The following is a 15,122-nucleotide window of genomic DNA, read 5'->3' on the forward strand; positions in this document are numbered from 1 at the left end:
GGTACAAAAAGCAAGTATAACAAATGTGCAAGAGATGATGTGATGTAATCAAACACAAGAGACACAAGATTTTTCACCCGAGGTTCGAATCCACTCAAGGATTCTACGTCCCCGTTGAGGAGTCCACAAAGGACCGGGTTTCTCTCAACCCTTTCCTCTCTCAAGCAACCACAAAGGTCAAACTTGAGCTTTTCACTAGCAACAAGGGTAATACAAACTTCTCAATCCAACCACACCACGAGTTGGTTGTTCTTGAGCACCTCTAACCGTCTAGGAGCCAAGCTCCAAGAGTAATAGATGTGGAAAGCGATGGAGAATGCCAAGAGATGCCCAAGAGAGGTGAATCTCTTGGGGAGAGCTTGAATCTTGCTTGGATCTTGCTCAAACCCAACCCTAGACCAAGGATTTGGAGTGGAGAAGCTAGGGTTTTACTTTGGGGAGCTTTGGAGTGCTTAGAATGTGCTTGAGGCTCAGCTTATGCAATTTTGACCGGTGGTTTTTCGTTGGGGGTCGAAGGGGTATATATAGAGCCTCTCTAAAAACTAGCCGTTAGGCTGTTTTTAGTGTCCTGGCGGACTGTCCGCCAGGCCTGGCGGACTGTCCGCCAGGAACACTCGGGTTTGCAATCTTCTGTTCAAGGCATGGGTTCCGGATTTGGTTTATTTGTGTTCTACCACATACTTTCCACATCCCCCTTGATAGTACGGTATACCTAGACTCAAGAAAATATAAAACAAAGAATTATCTTCGCTTAAACCACATTTCTTGAACCGGTACCGTTCTCCAATTTTAACGAATCGTCGGAATTGGTTCTTCTTCTTTTCTCCTTTTTGGTTTCTTTGACCCCTGCTCATTATTCTCAATTGAAACATTAGATACACATTTAGGTTGTTATAAATCACCAAAATAGGTCATTAGGCCTAGATGCACTTTCAATCTCCCCCTTTTTGGTGATTGATGACAACCTAAATGAATCAATAAAAACAATGAATTCAATAGAGCTTGAGGAAATAAATATGTGATGAGCTCCCCCTAAATCCATGCATCCACAAGATATTCATGAACTCCATTTCATAATGAGCAAACCAAATAAAGTCAAAGCATCATGATGGGATAAAACCAAGATTAGATAAACAAGGATAAGCAATAGGTTCACAATCATAGCATAGCATCATCCATAAATAGGTTATTACAACCCAACTTAGTTCAAATACGAGATAAGCAATAAACACATAGTCTCACATACATCCAAATATCCAAATAAGTTTTTGACGACACTCAAGCTCACCATGAGTCTAAGAACACATGCTAGGATACAATCTTCTCCCCCTTTGGCATCAAGCACCAAAAAGAGAAAAGACAAACGGAAGCTAGGAGCAGCAATAACTCATCATCTAAAAAGACCATGTTAACCAATTCGATTCAAACGATCAAGAGAATCTAAGATTTTCACAAACAAGGAATACATTATTTTGAAAATCATTTTGTTGTTAAAAGGTTTACCACTAGACAAGCAAGTGTGCAACACTTTATTCCAAAATTCTAGAATCAATGATGTTTAGCTCATTCCTTAATGCACAAAATCTTTTCTCATCTAAGGGTTTGGTGAAGATATCGGCAACTTGGTCATTTGTTCTCACATGAGAGATTTCTATATCTCCTTTAAGGTTATGATCTCTCAAGAAATGATGCCGGATATCTATGTGTTTGGTTCTAGAATGCTCACAAGGATTTTCGGCTATTTTAATGGCACTCTCATTGTCACATAGGAGTGGAATACGATTCAAGGTGTAACCGTAATCCTTTAGAGTTTGTCGCATCCACAAAAGTTGAGCACAACAATGTGCGGCTGCAACATACTCCGCTTCGGCCGTGGAAAGAGCAACGGAATTTTGTTTCTTGGATGACCATGATACAAGGGATTTACCCAAAAATTGGCAAGTCCCGGATGTGCTTTTCCTATCAATTTTGCATCCGGCATAATCCGCATCGGAATAGCCAACTAGTTTGAAATTTGAACCTTTTGGGTACCAAAGACCTAGGTGAGATGTATGAACTAAATATCTCATGATTCTTTTAACAGCTCTCAAATGGCATTCCTTAGGATTTGATTGAAATCTTGCACATAAACAAACGCTAAGCATAATATCGGGCCTAGATGCACAAAGGTAAAGTAATGAGCCAATCATGGATCGATATACCTTTTGATCCACGGATTTACCTCCAATATCAAGATCAAGATGTCCATTTGTGCCCATGGGGGTCTTGATTGGCTTTGCATTCTCCATGTTAAACTTCTTGAGTATGTCATGTGTGTACTTGGTTTGGCATAGGAATGTCCCTTCCTTGAGTTGCTTGACTTGAAATCCTAGGAAGAAGTTCAACTCTCCCATCATAGACATCTCAAATCGCTTGACCATTGTTTGACTAAACTCATCACAACAACCTTTGTTAGTAGAACCAAATATGATGTCATCAACATATATTTGGCAAACAAATAAATCATTACCAACTTTTCTAGTGAATAAGGTAGAGTCGGCTTTACCAATTTTAAAACCATTTTCAATAAGAAAATCCCTAAGGCATTCATACCATGCTCTAGGTGCTTGCTTAAGCCCATAGAGCGCCTTATGGAGTTTGTAAACATGGTTAGGATACGCTTCTTCCTCAAACCCCGGTGGTTGCTCTACATATACCTCTTCCTTGATTGGGCCATTCAAGAATGCACTTTTGACATCCATTTGATAGAGCTTAAAATTATGGTGAGTAGCATAGGCAACAAGAATACGAATTGACTCAAGCCTAGCTACGGGAGCAAAAGTTTGATCAAAATCCAAACCTTCAACTTGTGAGTAACCTTTTGCCACAAGTCGTGCTTTATTTCTTGTCACCACACCATTTTCATCTTGTTTGTTGCGGAACACCCATTTGGTTCCAACAACATTTTGCTTGGGTCGCTCCACCAATGACCACACTTCATTTCTTTTGAAGTTGTTGAGTTCCTCTTGCATGGCCATTACCCAATCCGCATCTTGTAGAGCATCTTCCACCTTAAGAGGTTCAAGAAAAGAAACAAAGGAGTAATGCTCACAAAAAGTAGCAATACGAGAACGAGTAGTTACTCCCTTTGCAATGTCACCAAGAATGTTGTCCACGGGGTGATCTCGTTGAACACTTTGGTGCACTCTAGGATGTGGCACTTGATTTCTTGACTCCTCTTGTTCATCATCTCTCTCTTCTTCATCTTGTTCAACACTTCCCCCTTGATCATTGCCATCTCCTTGATGATCATCATCTTGAGTTGGAGGAGATGCCTTGGTTGAAGATTGTTGACCTTGATCATTGCTTGATTCTTGAGAACGTACATCTCCAATTGACATGTTCCTTAAAGCTTCAATTGGAGCTTCTTCATCATCTAGTTCATCAAGATCAACTTGCTCTCCTTGAGAGCCATTAGTCTCATCAAACACCACATCACATGAGATTTCAACACATCCGGAGATTTTGTTGAATACTCGATATGCACGTGAGTTTGAATCATAACCAAGTAAAAAACCTTCCATAGCTTTAGGAGCAAACTTAGAGTTCTTAGCTTTCTTGTTGAGAATATAACATTTGCTCCCAAAAACTCTAAAATATGAAACATTGGGTTTGTTACCGGTGAGAAGCTCATAGGAAGTTTTCTTTAGTAGACGATGAAGATAAAGTCGGTTGATGGCATGACAAGCGGTATTGACCGCTTCCGCCCAAAACCGGTCGGAAGTCTTGTACTCATCAAGCATTGTTCTTGCCATCTCAATGAGCGTGCGGTTCTTCCTCTCCGCCACCCCATTTTGTTGAGGTGCATAGGGAGCGGAGAACTCATGCTTGATTCCTTCTTCATCCAAGTAGTTATCTACTTGAGTGTTCTTGAACTCACTCCCGTTGTCGCTTCTAATCTTCTTGATCCTTAAGTTGAACTCGTTTTGAGCTCTCCTTAAGAATTTCTTGAGAACCCCTTGAGTTTCACTTTTATCATGCAAAAAGAATACCCAAGTGAAACGTGTATAATCATCAACAATGACTAAGCCATATTTGTTACCGCCGATGCTTATGTAGGCAATAGGACCAAACAAATCCATATGAAGTAGTTCCAATGGTCTACTTGTTGTCATGATGTTCTTGGTGGGATGGCTAGATCCAACTTGCTTTCCTGCTTGACATGCTCCACAAGGCCTATCTTTCTCAAATACAACATTTGTTAGTCCTACGACATGACCACCTTTTAGGAGCTTGTGAAGATTTCTCATACCAACATGGGCTAGGCGGCGATGCCACAACCAACCCATGTTGGATTTTGCAATTAAGCATGTATCAAGTTGAGCTTTATCTTTAGTGAAGTCCACTATATAAAGCTTTCCCTTTAATACACCCTTAAACGCAACCGAGCCATCACTTCTCCTATAGACGGTCACTCCTTCATCGGTAAACATACAATTGTAACCCATGTTACAAAGTTGCGACACGGATAGCAAGTTGTAATCTAGGGTTTCAACAAGAAAAACTTTTGAAATGAAGTGCTCGGAAGATATAGCAATGTTACCGAAACCCAATACTCTTCCTTGGCTATTGTCACCAAAAGAGATTAAGTCGGTAGGGTCGTCGTTCTCTTCATAAGTTGAAAACATGCTTCTTTCTCCGGTCATGTGGTTAGTGCATCCACTATCAATGATCCACTTTGATCCACCGGAGGCATAGCCCTGCAAAACAGATTTAGACTTTGTTTTTAGGTACCCAAACTTGCTTGGGTCCTCTTACATTAGTCACAAGTGATTTGGGCACCCACACACAAGTCTTTGGACTCTTGTGGTGTGGCCCAACATATTTAGCAAACACTCTTCCAAACTTGTTTCTCATAATCACATAAGATGCATTAAAGTCATAGAAATGATTAGTAGGAAGCTTTGATGCATTGGAAGAAGTGAGGCGAAAGGCTGAAATTCTGCCACCCGAGCGTTCCTGGCGGACTGTCCGCTGGGTCCTGGCGGACTGTCCGCCAGGCCTGGCGGACTGTCCGCCAGGCACTCTCAGGTGCCCAGTTCCGGAAGCAATTTTCCCATTTGTTGCTTCCCTTACAAACTTAGGAAACTCATGCCCATTGATCTTGATTCTTGCATTATGCTTTTCAAAACGTTGAAAACCAATACCATCCTTGATGTTGGGGCGTCTTGAGTTCAAGTATGCACCTCTTGCATATTTGAGTTTTTCCTCCTCAAGATCCTTCTTCTTTTGTTGTGCTTCACTTTCTAGGGATGTGATCTTGACTTTCAAGCTTTCAATCAACTTTACGTTAGTAGCACATGCATCAACATCAATATCCTTGCATCTAATGCATGATTGTGCTATGGAGAGACTAGTTGATGAGTCATGTTGAGATGTTGAGGCATTGGACAAGAAAGTGTCAAATTGCAATTCAAAGCTTTTGTTTAAGCAAATAAGTTCATCTTGAAGTGCAACATTTGCACTCTTGAGACTAGTATTAGTCTCCTTGCTTTCCACAAGTTCCTTGTCCAAGGCCTTACATTTTTCTTCTTGCTTAGTTATGAGCTCCTTGAGTTCAAGGTTTCTTTTCTTTTCAATAATGAGCAAGTTTTCTTGTTTCTCAAGGATATCATTCTTCTCATTTAGCTCTTCTATGAGTTCGTTAAACTTAGCAATAGCATTTTTGTCTAGATTCTTGAACATAGCAATCATATCAATATCATTATCATTTTCATTAGAGCTACTAGATGTACTTTCATCATCACTAGTAGTATACTTAGGAGAAGAGCATGGGATGTATTTTACCTTTCTTTTACCTCCCCTTGCCATAAGACAAGTGTGAGTGATGTTTTTCCCATCCTTGAGGTTGGGGAAGAGAGAAGTCTTGTTAAAAGCAAGTGTGGCCACATCTTCTTCATCCGAGTCGGAGCTCTCATCATCGGAGTCCCACTCCTTGCCAAGATGTGCTTCACCACTTTGTTTTTTCTTGAAGAACTTCTTGTCCTTGGTGAAGTATTTCTTCTCCTTCTTATCCTTCTTCTTCTCTTCCTTGTCTTCTTTCTTCTCATATGGGCAATTTGCAATGAAATGCCCACTCTTGCCACAATTGTAGCAATTTCTCTTTGTCCTTCTCTTGGAGCTCTCATGCCTCTTGTTGCTCTTGTAGTTGCGGTTTCTCATCAATTTGTTAAAGTTCTTCATGAGAAGAGCCATGTCATCATCATCAAGACTTGAGCTATCGCTCTCATTGTCACTTGATGAGGACTCTTGGACAACTTTCTTGCTCTTTTCCTTCTTATTTGCCTTGAGGGCAATGTCTTGTCCTCTTGAGGTTGAGGTTCCCTTGGACAAGCTCTTGACATATTTGGCCTCACTTTCCATCATCTCATGGTTGATGATCTTGCCAAGAACTTCTTCCGGTGTCATCCTTTTGTAGTTAGGGCTTTCCCTTATCATGGTACATAAGGTTATGTTTCTCACCGAAAAGGCCCTAATCATCCTCTTGACCACTTCATGGTCGGTCCACTTCTTACTTCCAAGGTTTCTCACTTGATTGATCATCTTCTTGAGCCTTGTGTACATCTCTTGGGGAGTTTCATCATCCAAGATGGCAAACCTCCCAAGTTCTCCTTCAAGCATCTCAATTCTTGCTTTCCGAATACTCTTGGTGCCTTCATGTGCCACTTTGAGAGTATCCCATATCTCTTTTGCACTTTGCAATCCATCCACTTTATCAAATTCCTCTCTACTCAAGGATGAGAGGAGAATGGTTGCGGCTTGAGCATTGCGGTGGAATAATTGTTGCATGGTTGGTCCAAAACTTTCATCATCGCTATCCGGTTGCTCAATACCTACACAAACAATCTCCCAAAGACTAGGGTGAAGAGAAAACAAGTGCCATCTCATGTTAGTCCTCCATTGGGAGTAGTTAGTTCCATCAAAGTGTGGGGGTTTTCCAAGAGAAACGGAAAGAAAATTGTTGTTGGAACTCATGTTATCATAATTGAAAGGAGTGCGAGAGTAATTAGAAGTAACCGATTTCTTCTTCTTCCTTCTCTTGATGTAGATGGACCCTTCATCACTACTTGATGTTGAGGATGAGGATGACTCAATCACTATCCTCTTGCTCTTGCTCTTGCTCTTACTCTTTTTCTTGTGATCTCCACTCTTCTTGGAGCAATCGGATACATCAAACTTGGCGTTGTCGTCTTCCTTGTGTATCTCATCTTCTTTGCCCTTGTTCTTCTCAAGACTCTTGTGTGAATCTTCTCCGGCCATGATCTCCTCGAGTTGTTAGACTCAAATTTGAGGAACCAAGCTCTGATACCACTTGAAAGTACGCCTAGAGGGGGGGTGAATAGGCGATCGTTGCTTAAAACCTGCACACAAGAATTCAGTCCGAGGCTGCCTGGCGGACCGTCCGCTGGGACTGTCCGCTGGGCACTTCCAATGTCCGCTGGGACGTCTCGGGTAAGAAATGTAACCGATTGAAAACTAAAACTTGTATACAAAATCTATTTGAATAGAAATGCTCTAATACAAGTTAGGAACACTAAATGCGGAAGCAATCTAGCACAAGATAGGTATACAAGTAGATCGGGCAAGAATACTACACGGAGGTACAAAAAGCAAGTATAACAAATGTGCAAGAGATGATGTGATGTAATCAAACACAAGAGACACAAGATTTTTCACCCGAGGTTCGAATCCACTCAAGGATTCTACGTCCCCGTTGAGGAGTCCACAAAGGACCGGGTTTCTCTCAACCCTTTCCTCTCTCAAGCAACCACAAAGGTCAAACTTGAGCTTTTCACTAGCAACAAGGGTAATACAAACTTCTCAATCCAACCACACCACGAGTTGGTTGTTCTTGAGCACCTCTAACCGTCTAGGAGCCAAGCTCCAAGAGTAATAGATGTGGAAAGCGATGGAGAATGCCAAGAGATGCCCAAGAGAGGTGAATCTCTTGGGGAGAGCTTGAATCTTGCTTGGATCTTGCTCAAACCCAACCCTAGACCAAGGATTTGGAGTGGAGAAGTTAGGGTTTTACTTTGGGGAGCTTTGGAGTGCTTAGAATGTGCTTGAGGCTCAGCTTATGCAATTTTGACCGGTGGTTTTTCGTTGGGGGTCGAAGGGGTATATATAGAGCCTCTCTAAAAACTACCCGTTAGGCTGTTTTTAGTGTCCTGGCGGACTGTCCGCCAGGCCTGGCGGACTGTCCGCCAGGAACACTCGGGTTTGCAATCTTCTGTTCAAGGCATGGGTTCCGGATTTGGTTTATTTGTGTTCTACCACATACTTTCCACATCCCCCTTGATAGTACGGTATACCTAGACTCAAGAAAATATAAAACAAAGAATTATCTTCGCTTAAACCACATTTCTTGAACCGGTACCGTTCTCCAATTTTAACGAATCGTCGGAATTGGTTCTTCTTCTTTTCTCCTTTTTGGTTTCTTTGACCCCTGCTCATTATTCTCAATTGAAACATTAGATACACATTTAGGTTGTTATAAATCACCAAAATAGGTCATTAGGCCTAGATGCACTTTCACATGGTACAGCTGATAATGATTTGTCACGCCTCTCTTGCTGAATTTTTCTTTCTGTGCGCATAGCTTGATCAACAAGGTCTTGCAAATTGTTGTATGGAAACATTTCAACAAATCCTGAAATTTCAGCATTAAGACCATGCAAAAATCTTGCCATTTTTGATTCAGCATCCTCTCTAATTCCATAACGAATCAAGAGCAATTCCATCTCCTTATAATAATCATCCACGGACTTGGTTCCTTGTCTCAGATTCTGCAATCTGTTGCGAAGATCACGCTGATAGTTTGATGGCACAAAACGTCGTCGCATCACTTGCTTCATCTCAGCCCAATTATCAACATGAGCATGCTCCAACACAAGCTGGTTCTCTTGAATTTGATTCCACCAAGTGAGTGCATAGCCTGAAAACTCGACGGAAGCAAGGTTGACACGCCTCCGGTCAGAGAGATCATGCACCCTGAAAATTTGATCACATTGTTCTTCCCATTCAAAGTAGGGTCTCCACGTCCCATAAATTTGGGGACACTCAACTTGATTCGAGCAAAATTATCCTGATCATTTCTATTGTGACATCCGTGATGATATTCCACATTATGACCTGCACCACGACAGTGCTCATGGCGCTGCCCATATGGCCCATGTGCTGCAAAAGGATTTGCATTATCATCATATTCAGCATCAAAATTTTTAGGGATCTCATCGTCAAACTGCACATGGCGGCCACGACCGCGTCCTTGTCCATGCCGGTTGTCACGACCAGCATGCCTCCAACCACCACGACCACCACCAAAGTGGCCATAAAATTCATGTCTAACACTTGAGTTTTCATCACTAACTTCTGCATGAGGTTCGGCGTGATGATGGTGTTGCTGATCCCTACCGCCAGTTGTAGGAAGACGTTCATTGAACATCCTCTCCATGGCTGCCAATAATGAGTTTCCATTTGACGAAGTTCAGCTCGTGCAACAGGAATTCCATCATCATCATGGCGATTACCATGTACACTTGAATTTGATCCTGCCATGTTAGAACTTGTGTAGTGGAAAAGATAAATTTGTGGAAAAAAACACAACCTCACCTCTTACTTACCAAAGTTCTTACGCATTCTCAAGGACTGCGAGAGTGCTAATGTGGTAGTAACCCAGTTGTGATTAAGTGATCGAAAGGATTAAGAATCAAGATGTCCGGTTACCAAATATGGTGGAGTTATAGGTGGCTGAACAAGAAAGGCTTGAAGTACTGAAAATCAAGCGTCGTTAGCCACACACAAAAGATGTGTGAACGTTGTTGTCACAATCTGAAAATTTCACCAATAATAGCAATAACGCAACCCTTTTCTATCTCACTTTTTTCTCCTTTTGTAACTCTTTTTTTTTTGCACTCTCTTTCTGATCTTTCACTTTTTTTTCCAGAACATCAACAAGGGTGCTGAAAAACTTAACACGGCATAAACAGATATGGTGACCAATAACAAAGCGACAGAAATGACACAAGACCAGCAGTACTACATAAAGGTTTTGGAGTTTTTTGGCTATTTTGTGGACTATGGTTGCGGAACGAAGAACACAAAATGGTGAAGAGGAAACAATGATAAACGAATGGATGGTATGGGGGTGGAACCTACCGTGACAACCTGAAATCTGATACCAAATGATAGGGACAAACCCGTGGGTGGCCCGATCTTCACGACAGTAGGTATGAACAAAGGATAACTGGAAGAAAATTGCCGGGCTGACTAGCTTTATACCTGCCAAGGTTGGATGCGACCAAGCGACGGGGAGAGAGACACCGAAACCGTGATGATCTCGACTCGATCTCCGAACGATCGCAGAACCACAAACAGGGACTAATCCACACAAAAGACCCGAAAGTCTAGAGCACGAATTAGGGGATCTCAGAAAGATCTCTCAGAAGCCCAAGAAGAAACTCGCAAGAACAATGGGGAGTAAGTCACTCAGCTCTTGGCTGGAACACCATAGGGTGAATTTCTTAATTCATGATCGTCTCTGATTGGCTTGGTTACACTATTTATTTATACTAGGAACACCCCTCCTAGCTAGGTGTGAAATATCTGTATTTTCCCACGAAAATAAAGGAAGGTGAAAGGGGGAAAACATGGATTCCCGAGAGCCTCGCGTGACCCTCAGCCTTCTAGACAGTTTTTACTAAAATGAGCATTACTCCTTAATGGGAAGTCGAAATGACGAGCCGTTTGTTGGAGGTGAAAGTAGACTTGTCCATATGCAGAACTCGCGGTGAAAAATTGTCCAGCTAGTGCGTGTGACTCGTGAAACATGGCTCTGATTCAGCTGCTAGTGTGATGGTTCAGCTTCTGTATAATGCGTCCCGTCCTTTGTGTAACTTGTCTCCTTTGGTTCAGCAGTATCTCCCATATGTGTAAACCTTAGTAAGACATATGTAGAACATTTAGGTTATAAAATTCTCATTTGTACTGTAATCAATATTAGTAAGGAGAGAGTTCACCTCTTCCTATAGTTTCTTTGCGCGACTCCGTGTAATGGCTCCTTGTATTGGTGTATCTTTTGTTTGACTTCGTTGAGCTGGCCCATGGTTCGGCACAGTGTCTGGAATGTCTTCATCAAATCATGTCTTTGGGAAGTGTTGGGTAAGCCAACGATGATATCCATGCTGATATCTTCCCACTTCCAAGAAGGAATGGGTAAAGGTTGAAGGACACCAGCAGTCTTTAAGTGACTGGCTTTAACTCTTTGGCAAATATCACACTCAGAGACATATCTTGCAATTTCTCTTTTCATACAAGTCCACCAAAAGTTCTGTCTCAGGTCTTGGTACGTTTTAGTACTGCCAGGGTGCATAGAGAACTTGGACAAATGTGCCTTGTCCAAAATCTGTTTATGAAGCTGATGGTCCTTGGGTACAACAATACGTTCCTTGAACAATAGAATTCCTTTGTGATCTACTTGAAACTACTTATACTTTTCTTCTCCCTGAGCTAGCTGTTGCTTGATGATTTTGACGCCTTCATCATGTAGTTGTGCCATAATAATACTATCTTGAAGTGTGGGTTCAACTGCTATATGATTCAAACTACCTTGAGGAATAATCTCAAGATTGAGCTTTCTCATTTCCCAGCAGAGAGTTTCACTGATGGCTTCTACTGATAAGCAATGGTAATGTGCTTTGCGGCTGAGTGCATCCGCAACCACATTGGCCTTACCTGGATGATAGTGCACTTCTAGATCATAATCTTTTATAAGCTCTAGCCAATGTCTTTGTCTCATATTTAGATCTGCTTGTATAAAAATGTACTTGAGACTCTTATGGTCAGTGTAGATATTGCACTTAGTACCCATAAGATAATGTCTTCAGATCTTAAGCGCATGGATAATGGCTGCAAGCTCAAGATCATGGGTAGGATAGTTCTGTTCATGAGTCTTGAGTGCTCGTGAGGCATAAGCAATTACTCAGTTGTTTTGCATGAGTACACAACCAAGTCTGATGCCTGACGCATCGCAATCGACATCAAAAGGTTTGGAATTATTTGGCTGAGCCAAAACTAGAGCATTAGTGAGGTGTGCTCTTAGAGTGTGGAATGCTTCTTCACATTTCTCATTCCAGGAGAATTTAACTCCTTTCTTCAGCAATGGCTTAGCTATTTTAGAGAAGTCTGGGATGAACCAACGATAATATCCAGCAAGACCAAGAAAACTATGGATCTGATGGACTGAAGTAGGGGGCTTCCAATCCATTACTTCTGGAACTTTACTCGGATCAACAGATATGCCATCACTGGAGAATTTGGCATAGAAGTGGTGTTCTCGCAATCTCCGAAGAATAATATGAAGATGTCTAGCATGATCTTCTAGATTTTTAGAATAGATCAGAATATCATCGATATATACTACGACGAATTTATCGAGCTCCAGCATAAAGACAGAGTTCATGAGATACATGAAATATGCTGGGGCGTTGGTAAGACCAAAAGACATAACCAGATATTCATAAAGTCCATATCTGGTGTAGAATGCTGTCTTTGGGATGTCGCTGGGCTTAATCTTTATCTGGTGATATCCAGAGCGCAGGTCAATTTTGGAAAATACCTTGGCTCCAGCTAATTGATCGAACAAGATATCAATACAGGAAGAGGATATTTGTTTTTGATGGTTACTGCATTGAGGGGGCGATAGTCCACACAGTCTGAGGCTATGGTCCTTTTTCTTCACAAACAAGGCTGGGCATCCCCATGGTGAAGCACTTGGATGAATAAAACCTTTATCAAGAAGGTCCTGAAGTTGAACTTTTAATTCTGTCAGCTCATTAGGTGGCATACGATAGGGTCTTTTAGAGATGGGGGATGTACCGAGTTGTAACTCTATAATAAACTCAATATCCCTATGAGGAGGCATTTTGGGCAAATCAACCGGAAACATCTGGGTACTCACATACGGCAGGGATGTCCTCAAGCTTGATCCCTTCTATGGTATAAACGCAAGAATCGATATATTCCCACCGTGGAAGATATAGAATAGCAGCCTTGTAATCAGATGAGTCTATCTCAACCGCTCAGGAAGAGATATCTAATAATACTTGATGTCTAGTCATCCAATCCATACCTAGTAGGATATCCATTCTATTTAGGTTTAACAAAATGAAATCTATCTTTATCAGGTTGCTACCCATTTGAATTGGCACATCTCTACAGATTTGATTTGAAACAATTTTATCGCCAGGAGTCGCTATCATATATGTTCCTTTAGTATGATAGAAATCCAAGCCTACTTTTGTTCCAAACTTTGGACTGATAGAGCTATGGGTTGCACCGGAATCAAAAAGTATAACTGGAGGTTGATGGTGCATAATGAAAGTACCCGTCATTATTGGTGCACCCTCAGGAAGTTCGGAGAGAGTTGTGAAATTCACCCTCGCTTGGCGGACTTGTAGAGTTTGCTTCTTGTCTCTGCCCTTGCTGCTCGGGTTGGAAGTCTACCCTTGGAATGATTTCCTTGGTTGAGGGCAATTTTTGATAAAATGCAATGAACTACCACAATTGAAACAACGATTGTTGTTGTTTCCCTGGTTGAACTGCGGAATGTTCGGTCTTGATCCAAGCTGTTGCTGCTGATGTTGAGGCTGAGGCACTGGTGGCCTGTTGAATCTATACTGCTGAGGGGGTCCAGCTACCCATCTGCCTGACTGATTGTTTCGGGGTGGGGCTCGTGGAGATGTATTCTGGACTAACTGATACCTTGGGGGTTGAGCACTCGAGGGTCCAGTGGGTATCTTCCGCTTCTTCTTAGCCCGATGGGCTAAAATACAATCTTCCTGAGTAATTGCCATATTGACTAGCTCATTGAAGGTGTCTGTCTTAACAAGATTCAATCGTTCTTTGAGCTTGGTGTTTGGGCCACGACGGAAACGATCTCGCTTCTTGGCATCGGTGTTTGCATGATAACCCGCATACTGACACAGGTGATTGAAGGCCTGTGCGTACTGCATTACGGTGCGGGTTCCCTGGGTAAGAGCTAAAAATTCATTGAGCTTCTGCTCAATGAGCCCTTCAGGAATATAATGTGCCCTAAAGGCGGTCCAAAACTCTTCCCATGTGACTACATGTCCATCTGGCTGCATGGCATAATAATGATCCCACCAAATGCGAGCAATGCCACGAAGCTGCTGTGCTGCAAAGAGTGCCTTGTTTGCTTCAGAGCATGGTGCGGACAGTAGTGCGAACTTGGACTCAATAGTGCGGAGCCATGCATCCGCATCAAGAGGCTCTTCGATCTTATGGAATAGTGGGGGCTGCGTGCTAAAGAAATCTTGGTAACTAGCAGAGGGATGTTCATCACGACCTCGTTGCTGATGACGAAACTGGTTCTGCTGTGCCTGCACTAGCTGGTCCACATCTGAATTACTCGGTTTATGACAAAGAGCTTTATGCCTTAGTTCGTGTTTTGGAAGTTTGGCAACATTACTTGTTACCTAAAGAATTTGTAATCCATTCTGATCATGAAGCTTTGAAATATCTTAAAAGTCAAGGCAAGCTGAACCGTCGACATGCTAAATGGATTGAGTTCATTGAAACGTTTCCCTATGTTGTCAAACATAAGCGTGGTAAAGATAACATTGTTGCCGATGCCTTGTCTAGAAGATGTGCGTTGATTACACAACTAGATACAAAAGTGCTTGGTTTGGAATCCATTAAAACACTTTATGCTGCTGATGCTGAATTTAAAGAGCCTTTCTCTCGTTGCATTGATGGAAAAGGTTGGGATAAATATTATGTGCATGATGGCTTCTTGTTTCGGACTAACAAAATATGCATTCCAGCTTGTTCGATTCGTCAAGTTCTTTTGCAAGAAGCACATGCAGGTGGACTAGCTGGTCATTTTGGTGTCAAAAAGACATTGGACATGCTCTCTGATCATTTCTTTTGGCCACATATGCGACGTGATGTCCAGCGGCATGTTGGGTGCTGCATCGTTTGCTTGAAAGCTAAGTCCCGCCTCCATCCCCATGGCTTATATACTCCATTACCTATTCCACATGTACCTTGGGAAGATATATCTA

The sequence above is a fragment of the Panicum hallii genome, chromosome 6 (genome assembly GCF_002211085.1).
Source record: "Panicum hallii strain FIL2 chromosome 6, PHallii_v3.1, whole genome shotgun sequence".
Taxonomy (NCBI): domain Eukaryota; kingdom Viridiplantae; phylum Streptophyta; class Magnoliopsida; order Poales; family Poaceae; genus Panicum; species Panicum hallii.